This window comes from Hermetia illucens, chromosome 4 (assembly GCF_905115235.1).
Source record: "Hermetia illucens chromosome 4, iHerIll2.2.curated.20191125, whole genome shotgun sequence".
Taxonomy (NCBI): domain Eukaryota; kingdom Metazoa; phylum Arthropoda; class Insecta; order Diptera; family Stratiomyidae; genus Hermetia; species Hermetia illucens.
The window spans coordinates 107957653-107972490 of record NC_051852.1 but is presented as its reverse complement, the minus strand read 5'-3'; the positions used below and the strand labels follow the sequence as shown (position 1 = coordinate 107972490).

At 46.7% G+C, this 14838-nt stretch overlaps 1 protein-coding gene across 2 annotated transcripts in view; it reads right to left on the bottom strand.

The window, feature by feature from the left end:
- Positions 1-14838, bottom strand: part of LOC119654961 (histone-lysine N-methyltransferase ASHR1-like) — a 34034-nt gene that overhangs the window by 18952 nt on the left and 244 nt on the right. The window lies entirely within an intron of this gene.

Below are 14838 nucleotides of genomic sequence, written 5' to 3'. Positions count from 1 at the left end.
TGACCATACCATCGAAGACGCCTCTCTCACAATTTTTCCACGATAGGTGCAACCTCATAACGATCGCAGATATCCTCATTTGGGATGTGAGCAAAACGTGTCACGCCACTGGCCTTCGTCTCCATCTTCGTCTCCATTACCGCAAGACGCCGTTCGCCGTGTTTCTGGTAATGTACGCTAAGTGCCTGCCATCAGCCCTGCTGGTTTACTTTGTGGATAGTATCAAGTCCTGACTATTAGCCTACCGGCTCCCAGGGGACAAACAAAAAATAACAACAACTTAGACGGAAATCAGAAGTAAAACTAACAATTTTTCTCGAGTCACGTAAAAAGTGGCATGTCTGTCAAAAAACTTGATTAGCTCCTGAGCTTTTATGTCCAAGGTAGGAAGCCACTAGACCTTCGGGGCAGCCCGTCCCCTTTCAATATGTACTGCACTTAAAAAATAGTAAAATTCCTTGTTTTAAACTGACAACTCGCTGCCATCAAGCACATCACGAATCCCAGGAGTTATCTGTCATTCGTTCATTGTACCTGGACAGCTGTTCGCGGCTCAAGTCTCACTGGTGACAGGGGGATTTGTACGGTGATTTGACGTCGGATACCAGTTGACATAGCTGTGAATAAGTACCTGAGTCAATTCAGGGGAATAACATCGGGGGAGCTCAATACTGACCACATTGCCTCCTATAGGGTACTGTAATTCTGTAGTGCACCGTTACCGTCTTAAATGAAGTACTCTAACAAACTTCAAGGCCCAAATTCAATTGAATGTTGCGCCAATGATTAATATTATTATTATATGTCTTTATCTCCGGCCTAACATCCTCAATTCCATGAAAGAGCATTTCTATTGCGTTTCGAAGACACACTGAAAGAGTAGTCATCGAATATAATTCTGTATGATACCAAAAACTGGCGCATCCACCCAGTCAGAAAAGACTACGAATTTGTGGAAGCTGTTATCGACAAGATGCTTATATCGGTAGGTTTAGAGAAGTGGTATCAACAGCGCCGCGCCGTTTTAAATTCAACAGGTTCAGTACATATCGGAAGATATTTATTCACCATTAGGCTGGAGGCTTCGCTGAGGTTCAAGAAGAATTTTAAAGAGCGTCTATGGAATTTTCGAAAATGGGTCAATAGAATAGACTAGACATCTGCAGCAACTACGAAAATTCTATCTTTAATCAATGCTGAGATTGGGTTTTGATTCTGAACTAGTATGCTCTTACTGAAACTGCAGTCAGTTGCGAATTGAGGTGCAGTTGTAGCTATGGGAAGAACGACCCGAGACGTACAAATTGCCTTCATTCAAATCGAGCAGGCGATGCGAGATCTTGGGCTCCACATCCCACACGAGGATGGACGATTCCGTAGCCTACATAACGACGAAATCTATGAGCGATACCATGACCGTCAGGTTGTGGTTAAAATCCGGCTCAATAGGTTATGGTGGGCGGGTCACTTAATTCGTATGGATGACGATGATGCAGCCCGGAAAGTCTTTAAGGGCAATATCTATGGTAGAAAAAGAAGACGAGGCAGACCCTGCCTGAGATAGAGTGATGGCGTAGGTCAGGGCACCAGACAGCTTTTAGGGATATCGAATTGGTGGACCTCGACGCAAAACCGGGATGTCTGGAGTTCTTTATTTAGGCAGGCCTAGACCGGATACCGGTTGTTGCGCCGTAGATGATGATGATGTAGCTATCAGTTGAAAGATCCGTTTTCGTGTTGTTTGGTTTGAATGATCTAATAATTTATCAAGAAAAACTCGTTGACACGTTGGCCCGATTCACTCGGCATATCAGCACTGAAATTCTGGACACACTCAAACCGAAAGTATCTATCGTATGCAATTAGTTGTGGCGGTAATACGAAAGTCGCTCCAGATGTGTTCAGAATTCAAAAAGTATTAGCGTGGATTTTGACGGTTACATCCCGGTATGCTGCGTGAATTCTCGCCGAAGTTACCTGCCATGTACCAATACTTCACATTAATTTTGTGGATGTTTTTGAAGAGGAGAATCGACAAGCTATAAACAGCTCGAAAAACTGGAAGAGTTGGAACATAGTATAAATCAGTCGGTCGGAGAAGTTACCATCCCTCTTCACTGCGGAATTTATCTACGTTCTTTCTAAAAAAGGATACGTTGTAGTACCACACACAGTACCGTTCATTTGCTTGCCAAACTTCCAAATTAAAACAATTAATATTATTGGAGAGGTCAGATTTGTTTAGTTTTTATATCGATTATATTTATATCTGAGGGTAGCATCACCTCTGGACACAACCCTATATGGAGAGTCATTTTTAACGGGATTTACCTCAGAGTACATCCGTATATGGATGGTCGTCTTTTGATAATGCTAAAGGACATGGCCTACTTGCTAAGTGCGAGATGGCATATATGACGTGGTTAAACAACATCAGTTCGCATATGGAATTTTTTGGGCATAGTTGATAGGGTCAATATGATATTTGGATGGAGAAGTTGGGTTTTGCCAAATGTCTGTCTATCCGGAAAACGTCATCTCGAGTCGCATGTCGGACACAGCTATCGTGACCTCCACATCTGACCTATGATGGAGGCAGACTTTTATAAGTGTCTAGGAATTCTACAGAGAATCGAAGTTCGCGTTGCTTATTTGAAAGATGACCTCCTGATCGAATTGCAAACTCTATTCTGCCATCTTTGCCTGTTTGCACTCGTGCTTATAGAACACCTGCTTAGAAAGAGCGGGTACAAAATGACCAAGGTAGGTTGTATGCTGCACTATGATGGTGCCGATACTATACATGCACAGGGATAATGCTGTATTGCAGAAGAGTGGCTATAGTTCATGTAATATTTTTTGCTACAGATAACATGCTACGGCTTTCTTAGATATGCTGCGAATATCTCACAGTCTGGTTTAAACTATGTAGAATAAGGAGAGAAAATACTCGAAGTTGCGGCGCTTTCGCGGCAGATGATCACAATGATACTTTTTTCCCAGGTTCCGAATTGGGCAACAAACAAAACAAAGTATTTTTTTTTAGCAATTTACACACAACAATGGAATAATGTAATGAGTCTAGGAACCCCCCTTTACTTGTGTTCACTGAGGTTCGGAAAAATTTCGATAGCGACTGCGCTTCAATACCAATATCAAGATGAGGCTGTCTGGCGCTAGTAAATAGTAATAAGGATATATACACTTGAGCTATTGGGTCATTTTAGAATTTGTTATCATTAAGAGTAATTTTTTCTGCCTTAAGTCTCATTCTTCAAAAGTGGGGCGATGTCTAATAAAACAATGAAAAAAGAGATAAGAGGGGGACCACATAACTTTCACTTCCATCTGGGGCGTCGTTTTTTCGCATAAATTTCATGCCGGGCCCGGACATTCCCTCTACCACGCCCGTAATGAGGATATTATAATACTACGGGTTGAGGCTACGCTTGATGTTATCATCTTGCTGGTTTTGTGTAATTTTGAGTATGAGAAACCCCTTTGCTCCACCGGCGGTTCTTGGGTCATTCAAAATTCGCATTTGCTTTCGAATCTAGCACTTCTTCATTGCTGAGAGTATGATTGCTTTCGAAGATAGTCAAGATAGTAATCAAAAAGATTCTAGGCTATTCCCTTGGTACATATTTCAAATCTCTAAAAAGGAAACGCGGAAGAGGCCACACACTGAACTCCAGGGGCTACATATGGATCATTAAACCAAAAATGCAATCAACAAAGAACTGAAGCAGCAACGGAGAAATTGGTGCGAAGACAGGATCAAGATAACCTTTGAACGTCGCATGTGGAGCTCAGAGTGAGACGAAATTTCAACGCCCGCCAACTAGTCAAAGCAGAAGAGCCAAAATCTCCATGGATACAAACACGTTTGGGATGGTGAAATTAACCATATCCATATCTGGAATGAAGTAGTTTGCAGCTGAGAGGCGAAAAGGGACAGCAGAATGAACGAAGGAAAAGAGCGGAACCTATTCAGCTACGTAGGCGACCCCATTCCACGTTGAACATCGGAGTTTGCAACGAAACTTCGAACCAAATGAAAATGGGAAAGCGGGAATCAAAGATGTTGCCGGATGATGATTCCAAAATAAATTCAAATGAATAAGGAGCGACAATATTTAATAATTTTTGTAAATTAAAAAAAAAAATTTCCATTTTTCATTTAATAATAATAATAATAATAACAAAATATATATATATATATATATATATATATAATATATAACTCCGCCGAAGCCGGTCCCAAGCCCGGTTGTGAAAGGAGGAGGGATAGATAGCTTCAGTCTGAATGGCTGTACGCCACCGCAGCGTCTCAGGGGGTAGGTGAGGAAAGTGCAGGAACTTTGCAGTCTTGCAGATTACTCACTAAGGAAGCTATCTACACACCTGGCAGCTAGGGATAAAATGCACCACCAACAATGAGAAGAAAGAGAAATTTGAGGTCCGGTACGGATAACCGGCGGGAGTCGTCTGACTTGGTGACTGGGTCGGGCTCTCGTAATGGACAGCACGGCGTCGAAACCGCTAGTCGTGGGGCGGTTCGACGTCTAGGCGCCACGACGACCAGGAGCACAGCTCCGCCTGCTGCAGCTGTTTCGCCACAATCTGTGGCGACCACTTCAGCAGGTTCGCGTAGGAAGCGGATGAAATGGACTGAAGAAATGAACCTCTTCATCATCCGCTCCTACTACGAAATAACGGCGGGGGCGGGTATAACATCTTACCGCCCCTTGTTGCACCAGAGATTCGTCGAGCGTTTCCCGCAATTCGCGCACGTGACTGTGCAGCGAGTCGCAGACCAGTACCGCTTCATCACTCGCAGTGACACAATCCCGGCCACCATCAGGGAACGTGTTCGACTTGAAGTCATCGGGGAAACTGGTGACCGAGAGTCGATGGGGGCAGAGGCGGCGGCATCAACAACACCACGCCGCACTGCAGGCAACAGGTTCAGTACTCGCCGAAGCACTCTTCTCCACCGTCCAGCTGAGGTTTCCGCTGAAGTTCGGGACGAATTCCAAAGAGCGTGTATAGAATTCTCGGATATGGATCCTTTGCATAGACCAGGTATTCCCAGGCTCTATGCATCTCCAGCAACTCCGGGAATTCTATCTCAAATCAATGATGAGATTGCATCTCGACTGTGTGCTGATATGTCGCTGCTGCAACTACAATCACTTGTGTATTGTGGTGCAGTTGCGGCTATCAGATTGCACGGTCAGAAGATTCGCTTTCGCGTTATTGGTTTGAGTGACAAAAGAGATCCACCATGGAAAATTCGTCTGGAACGTCGGCGGGACTCACTAAGGCAGGACATTGCTAGACTGATTCAGATCAGCACTGGCAATGCCAGCCGACGGGTGAGAAATAAAGTGCAGAGGGTTTACCGGAACTATGCCATCCCCTGTGAGACACCCGTAGTTGAAATTCTGGACACACTAAAACAGAAACTTTCTGTCATATGCAGTCGGTTACGACGGTATGGCGAAAGTTATTCCAGACGTGTCCAGAATGCAACATACGCGAGGAACCAGCGGAGCTTTTTCAGATCTCTCAACGAATCCCAACAGAGCGCCCAGACAATACAGTTCTCGGTGACGGAAGCGAAAGAGTATTGGGGTGGACTTTGGGGGTTACCTGCCCAGCATGCTGAGCATGCTGAGTGGATCACCGCCGAAGGCACCCGCCATGCCAATACACCTGGCATGAATTTCGCGGATGTTACCGAAGAGGAAGTTCGACGAGCTATAAACATCTCGAAGAACTGGAGGGGCCCAGGTCTGGATCGGGTGCAGAATTTCTGGTATAAGAAATTTACCAGCGTACACAGTCGGTTGGCACGCAGTATAAATGAGGTCATGAGTCGGCCGGAGGAATTTCCACCTTTCCTCACTGCGGGAATTACCTACCTTATCCCTAAGAAGGACACGGTGCAGGACCCCGCAGACACAAGACCGATCACTTGCTTACCAACCCTCTACAAATTCATCACGTCCATTATTAGTGGAAGGATCAATGCGCACCTCGAGACCAACAACATTCTGTCCGAGGAGCAGAAGGGCTGCCGAGTTGGGTCAAGGGGTTGCAAAGAGCAACTCATTATCGACTCGGTAGTTGTAGGACAAGCAACTAGAGGCCAAAGAAACCTCTTCAGTTGCTATATCGATTATGCCAAGGCTTTTGATAGCGTTCCGCATACCTGGCTAATCGACATCCTACATCTGTATCGCATTGATCCGAAACTAATAAAGTTTTTGGCGACAGTCATGGAAGGGTGGCATACCACCTTGTCAGTCCGTACATCTGAGGGTGCTAATACCTCAGAGCCCATCCGTATTCGGAGGGGCATCTTCCAGGGGGATTCATTGAGTCCTCTTTGGTTTTGTATGGCACTGAACCCCCTTTCATGGCTACTGAATGATACTAGAGGGCATGGTTTTGCAATAAAATATGGCCTACGTGCTAAGTGCGAACTGACACACTTGATGTACCTAGATGACATCAAGCTGTATGCTGGTACTGACAACCATCTTAGAAGTCTGTTGCGAATAATAGACATGTTCAGCCGTGATATTCGGATGGAGTTTGGATTAGACAAATGTCGAATCCAAGCCATTCGCAAAGGTCATCACGAGCCGCATGCCGGACATAGCATTGGTGACCTCCACATCGAAGCTATGACCGAGACAGACTTCTACAAGTACCTAGGAATTCTGCAAGGAACCCATGCTCGAGTTGGTGATCTGAAGGAAGCTCTGCTGTCCGAATTCCTGCGACGTGTAAAGCTGGTGCTGAAATCGCATCTCTCGGGGAAGAATAAAATAAGCGCGTTGAATGTATTCGCCATCCCTTCACTGGCTTATGCATTCGGAATATTGCCGTGGACGAAGACTGACCTGGAAAACGTCCAGCGGCGGATACGGACAACTATGTCCAAATTCCGAATGCATCACCCAAAGTCTGCCGTGGAGCGGATGAACCTGCCTCGTGACATCGGAGGCAGGGGCGTGGTTGACGTGGCGGCACAACATCATCGCCAAGTCGACTCGCTGCGCGCTTATTTTTACAGTAAAGAGCAGGCGAGCCCCTTGCATGCGGCTGTCTGCAAGGCAGACTGTGGACTGACTCCACTTAACTTGAAGGATCGATCTTTCAATCCTCTGAGTGGGGTGAAGTCGGACCAGGAGCGGATCGAGGAATGGAAGTCGAAGGCAATGCACGGTAAACACGTGAATTGTCTTTGGCAGCCATTTGTCGATTTGCATCTGTCGAACAGGTGGCTGTGTGCTGGGGAGCTCTTTGCTGAGACGGAGGGGTTCATGTGTGCCATTCAGGATGGCGTGGTCGCCACCCGAGCTTATAAAAAGCTCATCATGAAAGAACGGGTGGAGAACGACCAGTGCAGAATGTGTGGTTCGGCGTTAGAGACGTTGGACCATCTCATTTCTGGCTGTACTGTTATGGCACCGGTGCAATACATCACCAGGCATAATGCTGTATGTAAGGTTATCCATCAAAACCTTGCATATAAGCATGGGCTGATCACGGGAACATGTCCGGTTTACCGATATGAGCCGCAAGCAGTACTTGATAGTTCTGCTTACAGCATGTATTGGGACCGGCAAGTTCTGACTGATCGCCATACCGCACACAACAAGCCTGACGTACTGCTAGTTGACAAGACGGGTCGCTCCGCGTATATTATTGATGTTGCTATCCCCCATAATAGCAACATTGAACGGAAATACGTGGAGAAGAAGGTGAACTATGAGCCATTGGCTCGGGAAATCAAAGAAATTTGGCGTCTCGAGCGGGTGGTTGTAGTTCCCATAATATTGTCAGCTACAGGTATTGTACCTAAATCCCTCACGGCTTCCCTTGATGTCCTGGGACTTTCGCACAGTCTGGTTCAAACCATGCAGAAGTACACCATTCTGCATACGTGCTCGATGTTGCGGGGGGTGCTCGACGGATTCTCCCACTGACCTACCACCGGCCACCACCACCAGTGCCCCTTTAGTTTTTAAGTAGGTAGGATCGTCCGAGCCTAAATGCTTGGCACTTAGTGCTAGTATTAGGTAAAATCCGGCATCTGCCGAGATTGTGATAACTCGGCAAAATATATACACATTTTATATTATATAACTCCGCCGAAGCCGGTCCCAACCCCGGTTGTGAAAGGAGGAAGGATAGATAGCTTCAGTCTGAATGGCTGTACGCCACCGCAGCGTCTCAGGGGGTAGGTGAGGAACTTTGCAGACTTGCAGATTACTCACTAAGGAAGCTATCTACACACCTGGCAGCTAGGGATAAAATGCACCACCAAAAATGAGAAGAAGGAGAAATTTAAGGTCCGGTATGGATAACCGGCGGGAGTCGTCTGACTTGGTGACTGGGTCGGGCTCTCGTAATGGACAGCACGGCGTCAAAACCGCTAGTCGTGGGGCGGTTCGACGTCTAGGCGCCACTACGACCAGGAGCACAACTCCGCCTGCTGCAGCTGTTTCGCCACAATCTGTGGCGACCACTTCAGCAGGTTCGCGTAGGAAGCGGATGAAATGGACTGAAAAAATGAACCCCTTCATCATCCGCTCCTACTACGAAATAACGGCGGGGGCGGGTACAACATCTTACCGCCCCTTGTTGCACCAGAGATTCGTCGAGCGTTTCCCGCAATTCGTGCACGTGACTGTGCAACGAGTCGCAGACCAGTACCGCTTTATTACTCGCAGCGACACAATCCCGGCCACCATCAGGGAACGTGTTCGACTTGAAGTCATCGGGGAAACTGGTGACCGAGAGTCGATGGGGGCAGAGGCGGCGGCATCAACAACATCACGCCGCACTGCAGGCAACAGGTTCAGTACTCGCCGAAGCACTCTTATCCAGCGTCCAGCTGAGGTTTCCGCTGAGGTTCGGGACGAATTCCAAAGAGCGTATATAGAATTCTCGGATATGGATCCTTTGCATAGACCAGGCATTCCCAGGCTCTATGCATCTCCAGCCATTTCGGGAATTCTATCTCAAATCAATGATGAGATTGCATCTCGACTGTGTGCTGATATGTCGCCGCTGCAACTATTATACAATCACTTGTGTATTGTGGTGCAGTTGCGGCTATCAGATTGCACGGTCAGAAGATTCGCTTTCGTGTTATTGGTTTGAGTGACAAAAGAGATCCACCATGGAAAATTCGTCTGGAACGTCGGCGGGACTCACTAAGGTAGGACATTGCTAGACTGATTCAGATCAGCATTGGCAATGCCAGCCGACGGGTGAGAAACAAAGTGCAGAGGGTTTACCGGAACTATGCCATCCCCTGTGAGACACCCGTTGTTGAAATTCTGGACACACTAAAACAGAAACTTTCTGTCATATGCAGTCGGTTACGGCGGTATGGCGAAAGTTATTCCAGACGTGTCCAGAATGCAACATACGCGAGGAACCAGCGGAGCTTTTTCAGATCTCTCAACGAATCCCAACAGAGCGCCCAGACAATACAGTTCTCGGTGACGGAAGCGAAAGAGTATTGGGGTGGACTTTGGGGGTTACCTGCCCAGCATGCTGAGCATGCTGAGTGGATCACCGCCGAAGGCACCCGCCATGTCAATACACCTGGCATGAATTTTGCGGATGTTACCGAAGAGGAAGTTCGACGAGCCATAAACAGCTCGAAGAACTGGAGGGGCCCAGGTCTGGATCGGGTGCAGAATTTCTGGTATAAGAAATTTACCAGCGTACACAGTCGGTTGGCACGCAGTATAAATGAGGTCATGAGTCGGCCGGAGGAATTTCCACCTTTCCTCATTGCGGGGATTACCTACCTTATCCCTAAGAAGGACGCGGTGCAGGACCCCGCAGACACAAGACCGATCACTTGCTTACCAACCCTCTACAAAGTCATCACGTCCATTATTAGTGGAAGTATCAATGCGCACCTCGAGACGAACAACATTCTGTCCGAGGAGCAGAAGTGCTGCCGAGTTGGGTCAAGGGGTTGCAAAGAGCAACTCATTATCGACTCGGTAGTTGTAGGACAAGCAACTAGAGGCCAAAGAAACCTCTTCAGTTGCTATATCGATTATGCCAAGGCTTTTGATAGCGTTCCGCATACCTGGCTAATCGACATGCTACATCTGTATCGCATTGATCCGAAACTAATAAAGTTTTTGGCGACAGTCATGGAAGGGTGGCATACCACCTTATCAGTCCGTACATCTGAGGGTGCTAATACCTCAGAGCCCATCCGTATACGGAGGGGCATCTTCCAGGGGGATTCATTGAGTCCCCTTTCGTTTTGCATGGCACTGAACCCCCTTTCATGCTACTGCATGATGCTAGAGGGCATGGTCTTGCAATAAAATATGGCCTACGTGCTAAGTGCGAACTGACACACTTGATGTACCTAGATGACATCAAGCTGTATGCTGGTACTGACAACCATCTTAGAAGTCTGTTGAGAATAATAGACATGTTCAGCCGTGATATTCGGATGGAGTTTGGATTAGACAAATGTCGAATCCAAGCCATCCGCAAAGGTCATCACGAGCCGCATGCCGGACATAGCATTGGTGACCTCCACATCGAAGCTATGACCGAGACAGACTTCTACAAGTACCTAGGAATTCTGCAAGGAACCCATGCTCGAGTTGGTGATCTGAAGGAAGCTCTGCTGTCCGAATTCCTGCGACGTGTAAAGCTGGTGCTGAAATCGCATCTCTCGGGGAAGAATAAAATAAGCGCGTTGAATGTATTCGCTATCCCTTCACTGGCTTACGCATTCGGAATATTGCCGTGGACGAAGACCGACCTGGAAAACGTCCAGCGGCGGATACGGACAACTGTGTCCAAATTCCGAATGCATCACCCAAAGTCTGCCGTGGAGCGGATGAATCTGCCTCGTGACATCGGAGGTAGGGGCGTGGTTGACGTGGCGGCACAACATCATCGCCAAGTCGCCTCGCTGCGCGCTTATTTTTACAGCAAAGAGCAGGCGAGTCCCTTGCATGCGGCTGTCTGTAAGGCAGACTGTGGACTGACTCCACTTAACTTGAAGGATCGATCTTTCAACAATCTGAGTGGGGTGAAGTCGGACCAAGAGCGGATCGAGGAATGGAAGTCGAAGGCAATGCACGGTAAACACGTGAATTGTCTTTGGCAGCCATTTGTCGATTTGCATCTGTCGAACAGATGGCTGTGTGCTGGGGAGCTCTTTGCTGAGACGGAGGGGTTCATGTGTGCCATTCAGGATGGCGTGGTCGCCACCCGAGCTTATAAAAAGCTCATCATGAAAGAACGGGTGGAGAACGACCAGTGCAAAATGTGTGGTTCGGCGTTAGAGACGTTGGACCATCTCATTTCTGGCTGTACTGTTATGGCACCGGTGCAATACATCACCAGGCATAATGCTGTATGTAAGGTTATCCATCAAAACCTTGCATATAAGCATGGGCTGATCACGGGAACATGTCCGGTTTACCGATACGAGCAGCATGTATTGGGACCGGCAAGTTCTGACTGATCGCCATACCGCACACAACAAGTCTGACGTACTGTTAGTTGACAAGACGAGTCGCTCCGCGTATATTATTGATGTTGCTATCCCCCATAATAGCAACATTGGACGGAAATACGTGGAGAAGAAGGTGAACTATGAGCCATTGGCTCGGAAAATCAAAGAAATTTGGCGTCTCGAGCGGGTGGTTGTAGTTCCCATAATATTGTCAGCTACAGGTATTGTACCTAAATCCCTCACGGCTTCCCTTGATGTCCTGGGACTTTCGCACAGTCTGGTTCAAACCATGCAGAAGTACACCATTCTGCATACGTGCTCGATGTTGCGGGGAGTACTGGACGGATTCTCCCACTGACCTACCACCGGCCACCACCACCAGTGTCCCTTTAGTTTTTAAGTAGGTAGGATCGTCCGAGCCTAAATGCTTGGCACTTAGTGGTAGTATTAGGTAAAATCCGGCATCTGCCGAGATTGTGATAACTCGGAAATAATACAAAATATATACATATGTAGTCTCTGGGGTTCAGTGGTAATTGACAGTTTTAGGTATATATCGTGGTCGCTGGCCCTGCGTTACGATATACCATACATGTAAGACTGGTTACTCGACGAGGAGGCCTGGAAATTCAAAGGTTCCGCTCGCAACACCGCCTGCCGGCGATGCCATTCACCCATTAGCCCGTGTCGTATAACACTTTGGATTGCCATTTTTTGTTACTGCTTGCCTTTGGAACGCTCTATAATTTCCCTGGAGATAGCTCCCACTGTGACCCTTTTCGCGTTTCCTATTTAAAGATTTGAAATATGTGCCGAAGGAATAGCCTAGCGCTTGAGTGACCGTAGAGATCCACCATGGAAAATTCGTGTGGAGCGTCGGCATGACTTACTGAGGCAGGACATTGCTAGACTGATTCAAATCAACACTGGCAATGCCAGCAAATGGGTGAAGAATAAAGTGCAGAGCGTTTACAGGAACTATGCCATTCCCAGTGACACCCATAGTTGAAATTCTGGACACACTAAAGCAGAAACTTTTTGTCGTATGCAGTCGGTTACGATGGTAGGGCGAAAGTCACTCCAGACGTGTTCAGAATGCAACATACGCGAGGAATCAGCGGAGCTTTTTCAGATCTCTCAACGAATCCCAACAGAGTATCCAGACAGTACAGTTTTCGGTAACAGAAGCGAAAGAATATTATATATTGGATCGGGTGCAGAACTTCCTACCATTATTACTAGAAGGAAAGCTGAAGCATATCTTTGTGGTGAGACCCTGAACGCCGTCATTTGCTAGAGCTCTCCACGGTGGAGGGGGTCCTACCACCTCTGCTATGAGACCTTGTAGTCAACCAGTTGCTAGTCTTTTAAAATGGAACGGGGCATCGAGCACTATTACCGTAGCAAAGTTGGAGTAGAACAAGCTCTTACGCAACTGTTCTGACTGCAAGACTGTCGTGCGGGTTCCATAAAGAACACACCCACCTTTGGAGATGTTACTGCAATTTTCACGCTTAGTCCTCACGGTAAAAGGAGTGGTAAGGCCTGCTGCGTACACGCTTCAAGTAAATTGCATGTGGATGTAGCAGAATAACCAATGTGATCACAAATCCAACCTTACAGATTTTACGTCACTTAAATACCAGTGCTCAGAGGTGGCGGTGAGGAAGACGGGGCGGCAACCCTGTCGGCCAAACCAAAACCAAGTGGCCGAAGAGAACCTCCATAGTAGTGGCACCGGGAGACGCTGTATTCATTTTGGCTTCCCGGCCGTGATGCAGTAGACGAATGCTCCAAAGGCATAATCAGGGCAATCAGACCCGAGTCTGCACGGGGACTCATCTGAAGTGACAAATTGGTCACGAAGCCTTACCAGGGGTATACTGGTACCATGGGAACCGGGATAGCCCCTGGACTCTGATGCTTCGGGTGAACTCCCGTTGTATGTGAGTACAGCTCGGTTGTTTGCGGTTGGCCCCCTAGTGGGAGCTTCATGGGGGGTTGTGGTTGTGCTCAAGCGAAAAGAGACGTGGTGTTGCGTTTCAACACGGGTGCCGTACTCCTTAGTTCGGTAGAGATTTAGGCAGGTCTTGCATCCACCAGTATGAATGCTAAGCCATGCACTTGGTATAGACTGGTACCGTTGCTGCTTGTCACAGCGGGGCTCTGATTACGGTCACAAAATCAATCCGTGTCTGAAGAAGACCGTAAGATTTAGTCTCCACGACAGGTACCTACGTAAAACACGCAAGGACTCACTGTCACTTAAATACAGCTCTGGCAACAAAGTTGACATCACCGTAATTAGGGAAGACCACATAACCATCTTGGGAATCACATACTATGACACACAGATGGATCGAAAATGGAAGACAGGATTAGAGTTGGGATACAAAGAGCCTGCCCGAGGTTATCTAAAATCCTTAGGTCACATATCATGTATATAATACAATAAACCTTGCGTATTAGGCAGAATGAACATGCTAAAATCTATATTCTCTCTGATAATCAGATGGCATTAAAAGTCATAACATCACCGTAACCAGATCCAAATTGGTATGCAAATGCAAAAGTTGAAGCGGATCCCAAATGCTATTGTGGGATTGGAACCCATATGTGCAATCAGCAAAGCCATGCGAGACTGTACGGTCCCTGATTGGAGACATCGGCGGATTCCAGACATAGCGAATTAATACTGAACAGACAGCAGATTAAAACTGCCAAAACCCTGAAATTAAGTAAACTTAGAATGAAATCGCTGTCATCTACGAAAACGTCTACACGTACTAAGAATTTATAATAAAGACCAAATATGTAGCCTTTGTAGTAAAGTGGACGAAACAGCGTCCCACATCTTATCGAACTGACCCGCACACGGTGGAAGCATTATCATCTGTGGAATAGTAACTTTTGTCCAGTGGATCATCTCCCTACCCTGAAGACTAGGACGGGACTTTTCACGTAAATAAACTTTGATAGAAGATATGATCCAAAAAGATATAATGCACAAAGCCCCCAATCCACCCAAGGTATAAATATGTAAATGTATACGTTGTAAGTAAGAGTATGGGTAAAATATATATTTCCACTTTTTCAAAACACAAAATATGCTAAAGGGCCTCAGTTTCAACTTTTCTAAAGGAATATTGGGGTAGTAATTTCACCCTCTGTCATGCGGAATTATTAGCAATATTAAATTTGAGAAAATGAATCCATGTTGATTTCTGATACGAAACTGATTAAACATTTGATGCACTGTGGGTTCGAAGAAACTGTTTTTCGTTATATTTCGGTCAACACTGTTCATG